This window comes from Bidens hawaiensis, unplaced genomic scaffold (assembly GCF_021521415.1).
Source record: "Bidens hawaiensis isolate Kalapana, Puna unplaced genomic scaffold, B.hawaiensis_p1.1 tig00050493_1, whole genome shotgun sequence".
NCBI lineage: Eukaryota > Viridiplantae > Streptophyta > Magnoliopsida > Asterales > Asteraceae > Bidens > Bidens hawaiensis.
In genome coordinates, this window is record NW_027506154.1 from 550 (window position 1) to 15,352 (window position 14,803).

The window sequence follows — 14,803 nt, forward strand, 5'->3', positions numbered from 1 at the left end:
TTTAAGTGCAATTGATTAATAATTATGAAACCTTTTTGAGTAGTCGTATAGACCAAATATGACTTAGGTTTAAAATAATTATTTTTGAGTTTTAATGAAAACAAAGTAACAATTTGCAAGAAATAAAATTGAGTTGTAAACAATGATTATGAAACGAATCACACCCGGGCTTCAAGTTCTATAAGCAATTCGGGTAACACACTATAAAGTGAGCTCATGTAATTACAACGGTTATTTAGGTAGCAAATAATTCATAACGTGTAAAAAAGGGTATTCAATATTTGTATACTGTGTTGCGCACTTGCGCTTACTCGTTTATTTCTGATATGTGCATGTGTTGTGTCTGGTGGGCTTTGGAGGCTTTGGGCTTTTAAAAGTTTAACTTCTTTGGGCTTAGAGCTACTTGTATATGGGCTTAGCTGGTGAGAGTTTGTTGAAGGCCCATTTGGGTTGCTTGAGGTGTTATAACTTATAGCAAACGAAGAAAGAGAGATTATTATTATTCAAGATATTATTTTCATCATTAACCTCTGGTTTCCTCTCTGTCTTTTATAATCTAACTTGAGTTATTTGACTTTATTCTTCGTTGTTATTACTCCTCGTCAACATAATTTGTTCAAACTTTAAATTAAATTCATAGAATCAAGTTACATATTCCTTACAATAGTACTACTAATGCAATTACTTCTTCTCACGTAACTCCTAAAACAATCAAAATCATTTATGGACATTAACAATTAACCATTGTTAATATGATTTTTAAAGATAGATAAGAACTAAGCAACCATAAGAATGACTTACAACAACAGCTGCAGAGGTTACAACAAATACAAATATTATATATCAAGTCAGTTTTATATATTATAATAATAGGCACCCTACATCAACCATAATCATCACATACATCAACTACCCTTTTTCATAAAAAAAATATTTGTGTTTGTTCATTTAAACATATCAAGATGTCAGTATGTGTTTGTGTACTACGTCAAAAAATAAAATAAATCATTACAAAATATGAATAGCGAAACGATTAAACACAAAAACCTAATAAACCATCGACCTGTGACAAGGGGACTCAAACTGGTTCTTAATAATTAATACAAGGAATAGAATATAATAGGAAGTTTTATTTTATTTTCTAGGATATAATTGGAAATTTCGTAATGGGTTAGCCCATAATAACAAAATATCATTACTTAAAATTTATTTTAACAACTAATGAAAACTCATAACAATGAACTGGCAAACTTCTGTTTATCTATAAGATCATAAACACCTATTACAATTAGATTGTATTTAATTATATTTTTGTCTAAACATAATTAAAGACGTTTCGTTACATTAATAAGTTTGTGAAAAACTGAAAACTGAAATATTATTATTATTATTATTATTATTATTATTATTATTATTATTATTATTATTATTATTAAATCTTAAACAACAGATATGGTAAAAGTTGACCGATACTCAACTTTATCGACAATTTTAACACAAAACGAATAAAATGAGTAGAATACTGATTCTGATTCATCATTCATCAATGGCGTCTTACCAACCCTGAAAAATATTCTTTTCTTATATATAGATTATAATAAAGCTAGTTGGTTTATATATGCATGTTCTCATCTCATAAGCACTTTAAACAATTTGTATATTTCCTGGTAGCCGCCGATCGACCTGAATAATAATAATAATAATAATAAAATCACAATTTGTAGAAGTTGGTGGTACGTAGCCGCCAACTTGAATAATAATAATAATAAAAACGTGACCTACCATTTGTATAAAATTAAACCTCAAGAAAGAAATGCAGATTGATCCAATCCAATCTCGGGTCTCTAGGTTTGACATGTCTATGCTTAAGTTAAGATCATCGTCTCTGGTGACAGTGTTATGCATGCATGCATGTTATATATTTAGAGTTTTATTTGTTTTCATGATTTGATCCATCACTTTAATATTAATTATGTCTTTTTTTTTCAGGGTTGGTAAGACGTCGTTGATAAATCAGTATCCTACTCGTTTTCTCATTTCGATCTCTTAGTTTTTGAATAAGTTGTTGATAAGATAAAGTAATAAGTTGTTTTATTGCTTTTTGTTTATATTATGAATTTATTATGAAATCTGAATATGCTCATGTAAATTCAAAGTTAATATGGATTTGATTTGGTTAATGTGGTTCGATTAACTTAACTGGTTTTAAGATATGTACAAAGGAATTTAGTGAGGAATACAAAACTACAATTGGAGCTGATTTCGTCACCAAAGAATTGCAAATAAATGACAGGCTTTGTCACCCCCCCCGGCTGAAGGCGGAAACGCCGGGGCGTGCGTAGATTGAAATCATGCACATGGTGTTAAATGTAAAAACTCTTACTGAAATAAACCAACAAGTTCAAACCAAACATAATCCAAAATAGATTATATGACATAGCAATTAATTAAACTTCTAAGTCTGACACATCCCCTAAGTGATACTTCAAGAATCTTCCTTAATTTCCATTACCTGAAAAACATGCGAGAGTGTCAACTAAAAATAGTCGGTGAGAACATAGGTTTTAAATTTAAAATTATGGAGAAATATGTTTTATGTTGAAAATATTCCATCTGTGTTAAGTTACTTTATATAATTTAGCGATTACAACCAAACCTCTGACACGTAGCGAGTCGTCTAATCCACGATTAGACTATTATGTTTAATGTTTAACGATCGTCGGATTCTGAACACACAGGCCTCTACCCGAGGCCTGAGTGGGCGGGTCGGGCCAAGAGATCTATCATCATACTACCACGGGCTTAACAAGTTAATGGTTGTACATGCGATTAAGTATATACTCGTAATGATCACACACAATGAATATTATGAATAAAGCTTAAATCAAATAGCATTTATAAAACGTAGAATAAATAAGTTGCATGTTTCTACCCCAAAGTATAAAACGCTTAAAAACATGTAAAAGGGGCTATGAACTCACCTTGCTTGATAGATGAACACGAACACGAACAAGAGTTAGTTGAACCGGTCACGGGATGCCCTAGATTAAGTTTTGATTTTTAAATTAGTTAGAGTGTCGCATACTAGAACGTTCTAAACCAAGAGCATGACTTCCAGCAAGTTGATTCTCAGGTAAGAGTCACGGGTCCAATGGGATTATATACGCCACTCTTGCCTTAGGCAGAATCGTTTGCTCGTCAGATACATACATACCCGATTTATACTCTATTTGTATACTAGCTCAAAATGTTTTAGAATGATTTTGATAAATAAGAAAGTATGAGGTTAAAAGTGTAATATCATACAGTTTTGTGTATTTATTGTCATTTAGGAAAGTATAGGGTTCAAAGTGTAAATATTATAGTTTAGGATGTTTATTGAATTTATGAAAGCATAGGGTTTAAAGTGTAAATATTATAATTTATGATATTTAATGAAATTTATGAAAGTATAGGGTTTAAAGTGTAAATATTATAATTTATGATATTTTTATGAGTTTTTGAATATCATAAAAATATTCATAGTAGTTCATGAAAAAATTATACTTTTGATCCAAGATCTTGAGAAAATAATTGTGATTTCTTGGAATAACATGATCATCATAATCTTTAAAGCAAAAAGTAAGGGTTTTATTAACAATTTATGATGATTATGGTGAGAGTATATGAACAAATATGAAGATTCAAAGGAAAACTCAAGAATATAAGAAAAAACAAGAAGAAATTCATAATAGAAAGCAAAAATGTATAAAAAACATCAATGAAAAACAAAATAATTATAAAGACTTACTTGTTTATGCTTAGAGAGAAAGAGAGAATGAGATTTTGTTTGAAAAATAATAAGAATGAGAGCCTCTATTTATAGTGGAGGTAAGGAGGTTTGAATACAATTGAGATAGAGATAAATGTTATTTAAATATCAAAAGTGTTGGTGCATTTTGTGACCGTCGCTATGCAATTCTGACCAGCTGGGTCGAAGTGGTGAAGTTAGGACAACTTCGCCTAGAGGCCCAAGCTGATGTTGTGTAAAACACACATGTTTTCCTAACAGTTTTTATGTTATTTTGTGCTTAAACGTTAACGATTATTTTTTATTCTTGCATGAAATTACATTTTTATGTATGTGATAGATCCCATGTTGAAGAGAGCAAGAAAACGAGTCAAATGAAAAAAGAATAAGCTAAAACGGAGTTTGTATGAAGTTGGTACGCACAAACGAATTTAAACGAGTCAGCAATCGATAAACGAAGACCCAAAGGGCATGGCCACGCCGCGCGGCCACCTGACCCTTCATGGTTATGTAGCTCGGGTCCCTAGGGGTGTTCCATGGCTGCCCAAATGCATCAACATGACTATTTTGTCTTATATGGGCTTGTTTGGACCTAGTTTGGCTTGTTTATCAAGTTTAATGATATATTTAATAACCCTAAACCCTAAAAACGAATTGACCACGATTCCAGCCACAAAATATATGTTCCAAACGAAATACCAAGGAGGAGGAGCAGCCGGTTCGTTATTTCATCACCCGGTTGTTGGTTTTGAGTATTTTAACGATTGTGAGTTCGTTTTTGAGTTTTAGACACTCAAGCAAGGTGTAATCAGATTCTAATGAACAAGTTTATCATATTTATCTATTTTATCTACCGTTCATTCATTATGCTTGGCTAAACTTGTTTGAATCACCTAGGTTTGATGTTTAACGGTTAATTTATCACTTTTCGGTGCTAATTTCGTGTTTGATTGTTTAGTTATTGTAAAGTTCATAATTTGTGATATTATTCCATGAACCTTGCTGCCATTAGATGTATTTTAGGTTACATGAGCCTCGAGTAGTTGATTATTGCATGAATTTGTTTCGTGTAGTCCTTAATTACTAGTTTGGTTAATACTGAGTGTGTTGATTGATTGTGGTAGACGCGTGCCATTAGGATTTATGTTTCTTGAATCATTTAGGTCAGTAGGATCATCCTCTTTGAGTTGGACCAAAACCTTAGGGGTTAGCTTATCACTCTGCTTTAGTTGATTTAGTTACCCGTTGTGAGACCACTGCGGTTTTCTAGCTATCCACTAGGTTAGTTTGTAACTTGAGTTATTTTATCCTTATTATTGAATTACCCCTCTCTTCCTAGGTTTGTAGTTAGCTCGAGCCTTAGTGAGTATTGTGCTTTTGATATGGACCAAGTAATAAATCATTAGGGTACGTAAATAAACAACCGTAAATTAAAAGCTAAATAGACGTTGTTAGGGTTTTCTGGTAAAACTGACCGTAGGGACCCAGTTGCCTTGATTACATCTATCTTAGTTCATCTTTAGAAGCCGGTTTCAAACACTTGTTAGCACCTGAGCCATCCTATACCCGTTAAGTCATCTTACCTAGGTGATTCGTTTTCTTATTATCGTTAAATCCCGTTAAGTTTCTAGTTAATTTTGTTAAGTTTCACCGTTAGTTAAGTTAAGTTAGTTAAGTTAGTTTAGATATATAAATTAAACAAATATTTTATTTAGGCAGGACTTGAGTAGGGTTAGTAATCTGAGCCGCCTCACGTGTCACACCCCAACCTACGGCGGAACATGCCAGGGCGCAACATTGATTGTATCATAGCTCAGAAGACACTAAGTGAAAAACACGTGTCAATATATAAATTATTCATTCATATGTCAAGTTCAGAAGCACAAACATCGTTTCAAATGAAATACCATTACAATTTAATATTCAAAACTTGAATAACTTAAAATAAATTTTTCTTCAATCATCAAGCAACCTAAGGTCTCATCTAACTTCCAATACTTGATTTATCCGATAAAGCTACCTGCGCCATGCGTGAGAATATATATTTTGTCAACATAAAGTTGAGCAAGTTAACCACAGTTTTGAGTATATATAACAATAAAAGACAATTTCATGCGATAATCGTAAATCACTACAATTAGTGTAACAATAAATAAAAGTTGTCTTTTCACTCGAATCATATTGATAACGAGCTAATTCGACGGCGTATGATCATACTAATGAGGACGAGGATGAGGATGAGGATGAGGATGAGATACCAATCACCACAACAAAAGTAAACACATAGTCACATTTACACGTATCAACTAATCGAGCAATTTCAATAATCGCATATATTGGAACCGTAGTGAAAATCTATAACACGTTTGATTGTGAACGCATAATGCCCCCAAAACTTAAAACGGTAAAAAGGGGGAATCAAGTATGGCGCATGTGTTCAACAGTAACCCCGCTTATGCTAAGGGAACGTTGTGTTTAGTAGGGTAGGGTTTGCTATTCAGAAGGGGGTACCGGCGCAGCTTGTTGCCCGTCTATCTGCCGTTAGTCTGTAATTGTCTATGTAATAGTCTCACTTATTTATGAACTTTTATAGGGGGATGTGAATTTACTTACTTTAACAAGTGGATTAAGTGGAGACGAGATAATAAAAGAACTAGGATGAAAACGATCGAGCTCCTCGAGGTTCACCGACAAATATTCCTAGTTGTTTAAGACAACATGAATTAAGTATAGTCTTAATGAAATATCAAGATTTATGACGGGTTTTGAGATTCGATGAAATATTAATGTGTAATTAGTCTTATTATCATCATCGTATGGTTGTTGTTGTATTTTATTAATGTTTTAATTATTACTACTATTATTATTAGTATTTAATCATCATCATTATTAATTATTTTTGATAAATAAGATAAATATTATGTAATATATATAAATTAACGTGGAGTTTTAAAAGGAGATTTATTATGAACAATTTAAGTTCGGTTTATCAAAATATTGGATTATATGTAAATGTAAAAATTTGATTAAAAAGGTTTTCAAAATATAAAGCTATAAAAATCGGGTTTCGTGAGACTTAGAGGTTCGGTTTTAAGAAAATAACATTTATTACTTAATATATTTTATAAACAATAAATAAAAGGAAACCGGGTTTAGGGTGACAGGAAAACGACTCAAAGTGTCAGTTTATAATATTTAAATGATTAATTGTGTAGGGATTTATTTAATATTAAAAGGAACCAAAAAACTTAAATAAAGTTAACAAGAAAAGAAAGAGCTAAAAAAAAACCCAAAATCGGGCTGGGTCGGGTTCGAACCCGCGACCCATCCTATGTTAATCAGCGGACCAACCAACTGGGTCAACATGGCCAGTTGTTAGATATTGCAGATCCGAAGTATCTGAACGAGTTTAAAAAAAGGATATGAACCCTAGATTATCCAATTGGATAATCTGGTCCATGTTTGATCAAACGAGTTTAGGGTTATTGTTCTATGACATATCGCGATTCTAGCCATACCTTTCAATCGAATTAAAACAGCTGGTAAGATTGTGAAACTGATTAAACTAGTTGCAGCCAGAAGGGGCTTTAATTAGGTGGCGAGATGTTGAATTAGGGGAAAGGGTTGCGATAGTGAAGGGATTGTTTCTGCAGGTTTAATTGAAATGATACGAAGGGATTATATACGATCACGAATTAGGGTTTGTTTAGGTTTAAAAATGGTTAATTGATCAAATTACGGACTAATTAACAGGCGTTTACTATAATTGAGTGTCGGTTATGCGTTTATTCGACAGAATATGCCACTTGCCGAAGTTAATCGATCATAAACGAGCGGGAATTGGAGGTTTGAAGGATTTCGGGTGCGCGGGTCGGGTTTTTTGGGTCAATTGGTCGGACCAGGAGGTGGTTTGGGTTATAATATATTATTTTAATCAGAATTTACATATCGGGTCCTCAGAGTTTATAGATGGAACGAGAATGAGTTATAGTTTGAGTTTGGGTGGAAAATGTCAATTTTTGTAAGTTTGAAAATTTAAATCATTTAATAATAAAACTAAAACTTTTTAAAAGAAAATATACTCAATAAATGCGTCGATTTTATTAAATGAGTGACCCGAACCTTTAAACGGGTCGGGTATGATTACAAGGATACTTAAACGAAAACCCGAAATGTTACATCACGTGTCTTTGTGTTCGATACTCGGACTTCCTTAGTTTTTACTACATACGATCGGTACACTTGCCGGTTGTGTGAACTTAAGTTATGATAATCCGTTTTAATTTAAAGCTTAGTTGTGAGTAGTACTTTTCATAGATATATTTTTGCACATCAAGTTTTTGGCGCCGTTGCCGGGGACACGATTTGAGGCGATTGGAGAACGACCTGAGTTGAGGACTTGCTTTTTATAGTTTTGTAGATATATTTAGATTAATATAGTTTATTTTAATTTTCTTTTAAATAGTTTAACTTTATTTTTTAATTAATTTTCTTCTACTACTATCTGGTGCCCGTGATCCGTTTCTGTTTAAGTGTGTTGTTATGGAAACTTACGGGAATGGAGTCAAAGAACAAAAACGTTACACCATTTGGCAGATGGAGATAAAGAGGATTCTGGATTGCAAAGAGAAAAATCGAGTGAAACCCTGGTTACGTTTGATGTTTGATTTAAGGGGGAATCTTCTGGGTTATGAAAACTCATCCGGTGAATTCATTGAACAAATACCAGATCCTGATGAGGTAATGTTTGATTGGTTACGCATTATCCATGATACAAATCCAATTGCCCCATTTCCAACCCAACAAGCTTTAGATGGAATGCGGCTTGGTTTAATGAGTCAATCACAACTTAGTGAGCCGATTATTGAATTTGAAGATGTGGGGATGGAAAAGCGGTCAGAGGAGTATGTTCCCTCGTGGGAAGACGAGTTTAGGGGTGAGTTTGGTGATGAGTTGGTGGATTTTACAGTGATGGATGAAGGAGAGTTTGACCCACTTGGCGATTTAAAGTTGCTTGAGGATCTATTGTATAACGAGCCAAGTGTGGGGGTCAAGAAGGAGCCTTGTGAGGAGACCCATGAGGTGGTTGGTGATTCAGTCTTACCACCATTTCACTTGGATTATGAAAAACCAAAACATGAACCGTACTCAATCTCCATTTGGGACGTGTCGAGGTTTAAAAAGTTGGTTAAAATAATAAAGAGGATATCTAGGCTTAGAGATCATGGCGTGCAGAAGTGTTCATCACTCCCGTTTCACTTCAAGGAATCATTTATTGGGGGGAGTCTACGAGTTGGTGGGCCAAGTTCACGTTGTATGTTTGGTCCCATAAGAGCGGTGCAGTTGGTTTCTTCCCGACCAGTTGTAATAGGAGAGTGTTGAGGAGTACTGATGAGAAGCGAATAAAGGAGAAGCCTCCTGATTGAGGTTTCAGGAGCGAGTCCGGCTGAATACTATTCAATAAACGTAGCGCTTCCCGGGAGGCAATCCGGTAATATCTTTCCTTATTATTTTATTTTCATTTTTATTTATATTTCCGAGTTTTGCCGGGTGTTTCTTCTCTTACTTGCAGGTTATTCCTTGGTTGGTTGATGACGGCCGATGAGCTAGAGTTTAATCAAGTGTGGGGATGCAATTTTCTTAAGGATTGCCGCTTTCGTTCGTGAATGATATCTTGATAGAGAGCACTGAAGTTTTAAGCTTGCGTTCGAATAGGAGGGCGAGGACCATGATTCACCGCACACTTTCATGATCACATATACCAGGGGAGTCTGTTCCTCTTTATTTTTCTTTATGTTTAGTTTTGTTTGTTGCTTGTCTCACATTGAGGACAATGTGAAATTTAAGTATGGGGATGGGAACTGACGTTTTCATTGTTAAGAAAAATAAAAGAATATTGAAAATCTTGGGAGTTAATATTAAAAAAAAAGTTTTAGAGAAAAATGTCCCTTGAAAATTGTTTTTCTTCTACGTGAAGCAGGAAATGATATTATTACCGTTGTGTTAACGAATGATGTGCAAAACGAGGTCTATAAAAATACTAACCTAACTTAGACACTCTATTTTTAAATTTATAAATCTAGACTATTCTAATGCTAGACCACTAGACATGCAAGTGTACCTATCAACTGTAGTAAAGCCTAATGAAGTCCGGATATCGAACCCACATGACACTAGCGACACCTAAACTAGACTCTGATTAATAACTTAAATAAATAAATTTAATTGTTTTCTGTTTTTTTATTATTAATTATAAATTAAATAATACTTAAACTAAAACTGACACAAACAAATAGAGGTAAAACTCAAATAGGGTGAAACAACTACCTAGGTAAGGAATCCTACTAGTCAACTCGTAAACTCTCGGAATTGGATTTATGATCAGGAACCAGATTCTAAAATTATGACACTAAGGAATAACTAAAGTATGCTAGATCTCCTCCCGATCTCACTAACAATACCTAAGAACCCTAAATATCATGTAAGCTCAACGGTTTAATGGTTCGGATCACCTCCCGGTCTCACCTTACCTAACTATGCTAAGGTACCTAAAGATTAAATCACCTCCCGGTCTCTCTAATCACAAAATACCCTAGGGCGTAAAGGAGTATTCTTATTTAATTCGGTTATAACTCGGATCTGTAAGAATCTAAAGGAATCTAGGGTAACTCACTCCCGTGCAATCACTACCCAAATCCGCAAAAGACCAAAACAGACGACACTTAATTACCTCCCGGTCTCTCAAGTGACAGAATAAAAGGTATCTCTAAACTCTCAATTACCGTTACTATGGAATACGTTAACTATATACCATAAACTAGTTACAAACACACAGTAAGTAACCTAATATGAATCCATACATGAAAGACATTCACAAAGACGCATATGGAACAAAAACTGATAATAAATTAATACCAAATACGCATATGCATCACAACCAAATAAAATAAAAACTTTACCAAAGCATGAACCAATCAATAATAATCCAAAACTGAAAATAATACAAGTCTAAAAAGTATTCATCCAAACCCAGGCAGTATAAAAGTTTAGCCAATCATAATAATAATCGACGAAACAAAGATATAACAAATAATACGGTTCATCGAAAAAGAAATAAATATAATTGAGCTACTAGCCTGTGAGCTTAAATTAATTGAGTTGTGGCCGGGTAGCTTAAATTAATTCTCCTGCTTGCTAGCCTGCTTCTTTGATTTAATTTTGGCCGTGGACTTTTTGGAGGTGCTTGGCTACTAGCTTCACCAACTCAACAAAGATGGCCCCTACTCTCGTTAAACCCCAATAGGGGCTGCCCCCAATTAGCCGTCCAAGTGGTGGCACTAGTCTGACGCCCGAAGCCCTCCTTTCTTCAATAGGTTGAAACTCTTTTTATATTTAAAACATGTCACAAGCTCACGTGGGCTGTTAACTTAAATTATGGGCCTCCAATTCTTTTGTAGTAAATGTATTTTAAACATACGAAACCAAAATAAAGCTCCCTATTGTACTTGTTGATTTCGCTGCTTGTTGTTGAACCCAGTTACCAATCTTAGAGTCTTACTCCAATTCTTGTGGCCCACAAAACTCCATGTTATATAACTATCCAAAACAAATATAACGTTGGATTAGTATATATACTTTCAAATCAAACTCAATTCTTCTTTTTTCATGTTGCACATTAGTTTCGTGAGATACTTTATTCAATAAATATATTAATAATAATAAATAATGAGTGGACTATTCAATCATTCGTTTCAAGCTTAAAAGAAATACTTCATTTTAGCTCGTGGTCTCAAGTTAAGTAAAAATAATCTGTTTTAGCTCGTCTCCATTAAAGACCTTAAAAACTCACATATGAGCTAACTAAGAATAATATTCAATAAAAACCAAGCTCAAAACACTTAAAAGTGTATGAAATATTTATATAAAAATATGTATATTTTAGCCCATATCAACGAACTCTCGAAACTTTTATAAAATATAATATAATAATAAAAGAAGAGATGGTTTTCATATCTGATTTGAGATATGTCGGTAGGCCCAACTAGCTTTGGTAGTCATCTTTAGCAGATTTTATATATATAATAATTTGAAAAAACGGTGAAACCGAATTTCGATGCTTAGGGAGGATTACCATAGTTTAAAAACTTAGAGATGGTAAGACTTAGATGCACTCAAACCAGCACACCACTACATGTCCATCTTTTTACGAGCTTAGAAAATAGTTATATAATTTAGGGTGATATAAAAAACAAAAAAATAAAAAAAAGAAAAAAAAGAAGAGAAAAAAAAAACGAAAAAAAGTATGTTATGAAAGTTATAAGTATTCCAAAAGTTTGTCCGAAAAGTAAAAGGATGAGAAAGTTATGTATTGTAAAATGCCGAAGAAACATTCTCAAAGTTAGTAAAAGAGGCCAAAGATGCACATACTAGACGGGATTGAGAGTTTACGTGTTACCAAGGGGATAATGACTCTAAGGATACACTATTGGAGTTCGAAGGTTCTTAGTCAATAAATATCAAATTAGGAATTTATAGGAAAATGTCCAATAATATTTAGAAATAGCTCGTATGGCCTCCACATGAGCATTCATCCATCAAATTTCACCGAGTGAATCTAATTAGTACCATCAACGAGTCCTTGGCTTATGGTGATTTGTCGAACTAGTTTGCTTCGAATCTATGTAACATCGTGAAAATTTCGAGTTCAAAATGTAAACATTCCAAAGTTAAGGGACCAAAGTTGCCAAATTTCCAAACTTTAGGGTTTAAAACAAAAAGTCTGTTTTCTTGTCCTATCGCGATAAGCGACGGGACAAAGGACAAGCCCATCGCGTATCGCGATAGGGCTTGGTCAAACCTTCTGGAAGGGTCAACAGCGATACGCGATCGCTGGTTGAACCTACGTCATCGCGTATCACGATGATGTGGCCTGACACCTCTGGCACAAGACTGCCACGCGTCCACACGTGGCACACCTCTCGCCACGTGTCCCGACACGTAGCAACACGTGGCACATCGTCCGCCACGTGTTAACACAGGGCACACCGTCTGCCACGTGGCGACACGTGGCAGACCTATATGGTGACTGAGCGAAGCTACGTCGCGCTACGCGACGGGTGACAAGGAGCCCATCGTGTATCGCCATGGGACCCTAAAAATTGTCTATAAATAGCAGGTTCGAGATCTCATTTCTCCACACCATTACAGCTCATTCCTTTCTCTCTCTAACATCTCTCTACATTCCAACAATCATATTAACGATCCGCCTCGATAAACGTGCCATAATCCTTCTATTTGTGTGCCTGATTCCTCGATTTCCGTGTCAATATATTCTCGAAGTGCGTACCACCCTCCACCCACATTCGACCAAGAAAGGTGTTTGTTCTCGAAAAGCGTGCCATCAATTGTCGAAGAGTGGTGCTATTGTTGAAGTGCCAAAAGTTGATCGAGAAAGTGAAGCGGCGTTGAAGTGCTGCTCAAAGTTCTTAGGGTTTCCGAAACGCCAACAAGGTTAGGCGTAACGACAAATGAATATAATATAATATTATATAAAAGGCTTAAGCCTCAAGTCGAGGTTATACTCGATACCTCGATAAAAGAGAAATAAACATAACAAAGAAAAGAATGAAAGAATAAATTGTAAATACGTATATGTGTGTGTAAGTATATATGTATATTCTTTGTTATGAAGTTATTATTTAAGTAATAACGAGTATTCTTAAATAATAAAAGAAAAAGAATACGTTTCTTAGAGAAGAAGAAGCGTTGGGTTTTCATATAAACTAAAGGTTTATAATTTACTTTTAAACTAAAGGTTTTCAAGTAAAAGAAATATATGAACTAAAGGTTAATCGAGGTAGAGATATAAAATAAGACTAAAGGTCTTAAGCCGGATTGTATATCCGACTAACAAATATTTATACTCGTACTATAGGTGCGAGATAAAAAGGGAAAGACCCTCGGACGGTGAGTGAAGCTGATCCCAAAGAGAAAAGGTGAATACGCCTCAAACTTTTAAACTTGTTTTCAAATGAGTCGAACATGTTATATGAAAATGTTTACAATGGACTACGTGTCCCTAAAACCATTATAAATGAAAGTATAAACCTAGCCCTCAGGCTGTGGTATACGTGTTTCTGGATCCTTACATAGGTGGTACTACGCGATGGGCACATCGCACCACCCTGATCGTAGGACGCTTTCCCACGGGAAGTACGATCGTTGTGTATATTTACGGGTACTTAACTAAGTCGAACGCAGCGGTGTTTGCTGAGGTAACCTAGAGTAGAGACTTGAATTTATAAATGTGTTATTTAACTTTGTTATTCCTAAGCCACGTTGGGCCGAGGCAGGCGTAGTCTCAAGGGGTAATAAAGTAAAAGTAAATATTTTTGCGTCAGCGTGTTCACCGGCATTCGTTGCTGACGTATTTTAGTTACATTTTGCAGGTGAACAAGATTAGCGCTTGGAGTATCGAAGTGCTATTTATTTATTCGATGGCTCGGATTTTCTTTTTTATAAACTTAAATATATAATGGTGGTTTTGTAATGATAAAACAAGTAATACTTTTATAACTTAAACGGGTATTTTATAATCCCGTCTTTTGTAATATTTACACCCTAAATCCACAAGTTTTATAAGACTTTCGCTAATATAACGTAACTCTGATTTATATACACTTGTGGTACCAACTTTAAGGGTCACACTCCTAGGCCGTGGTTTGGGGTGTGACAAGCGTTGGTATCAGAGCCATCGATCTTAGCGAATTGGGTATCATAAAACAATACCCAATCTTCGATCCAAGAATAGCAAATAATTGTTTATGAATTTATAAATGTGTTATTTAACTTTGTTATTCCTAAGCCACGTTGGGCTGAGGAAGGCGTAGTCTCGAGGGGTAATAAAGTAAAAGAAAATATTTTTGCGTCAGCGTGTTCACCAGCATTCGTTGCTGACGTATTTTAGTTACATTTTGCAGGTGAACAAGATTAGCCCTTGGAGTATCGAAGTGC

At 34.6% G+C, this 14,803-nt stretch overlaps 1 pseudogene; it reads left to right on the forward strand.

Moving 5' to 3' along the window:
- Positions 1 to 1,671: 1,671 nt before the first annotated feature.
- LOC143616892 (ras-related protein Rab7-like) overlaps positions 1,672 to 14,803 on the forward strand; it is a 49,953-nt pseudogene continuing 36,821 nt past the window's right edge.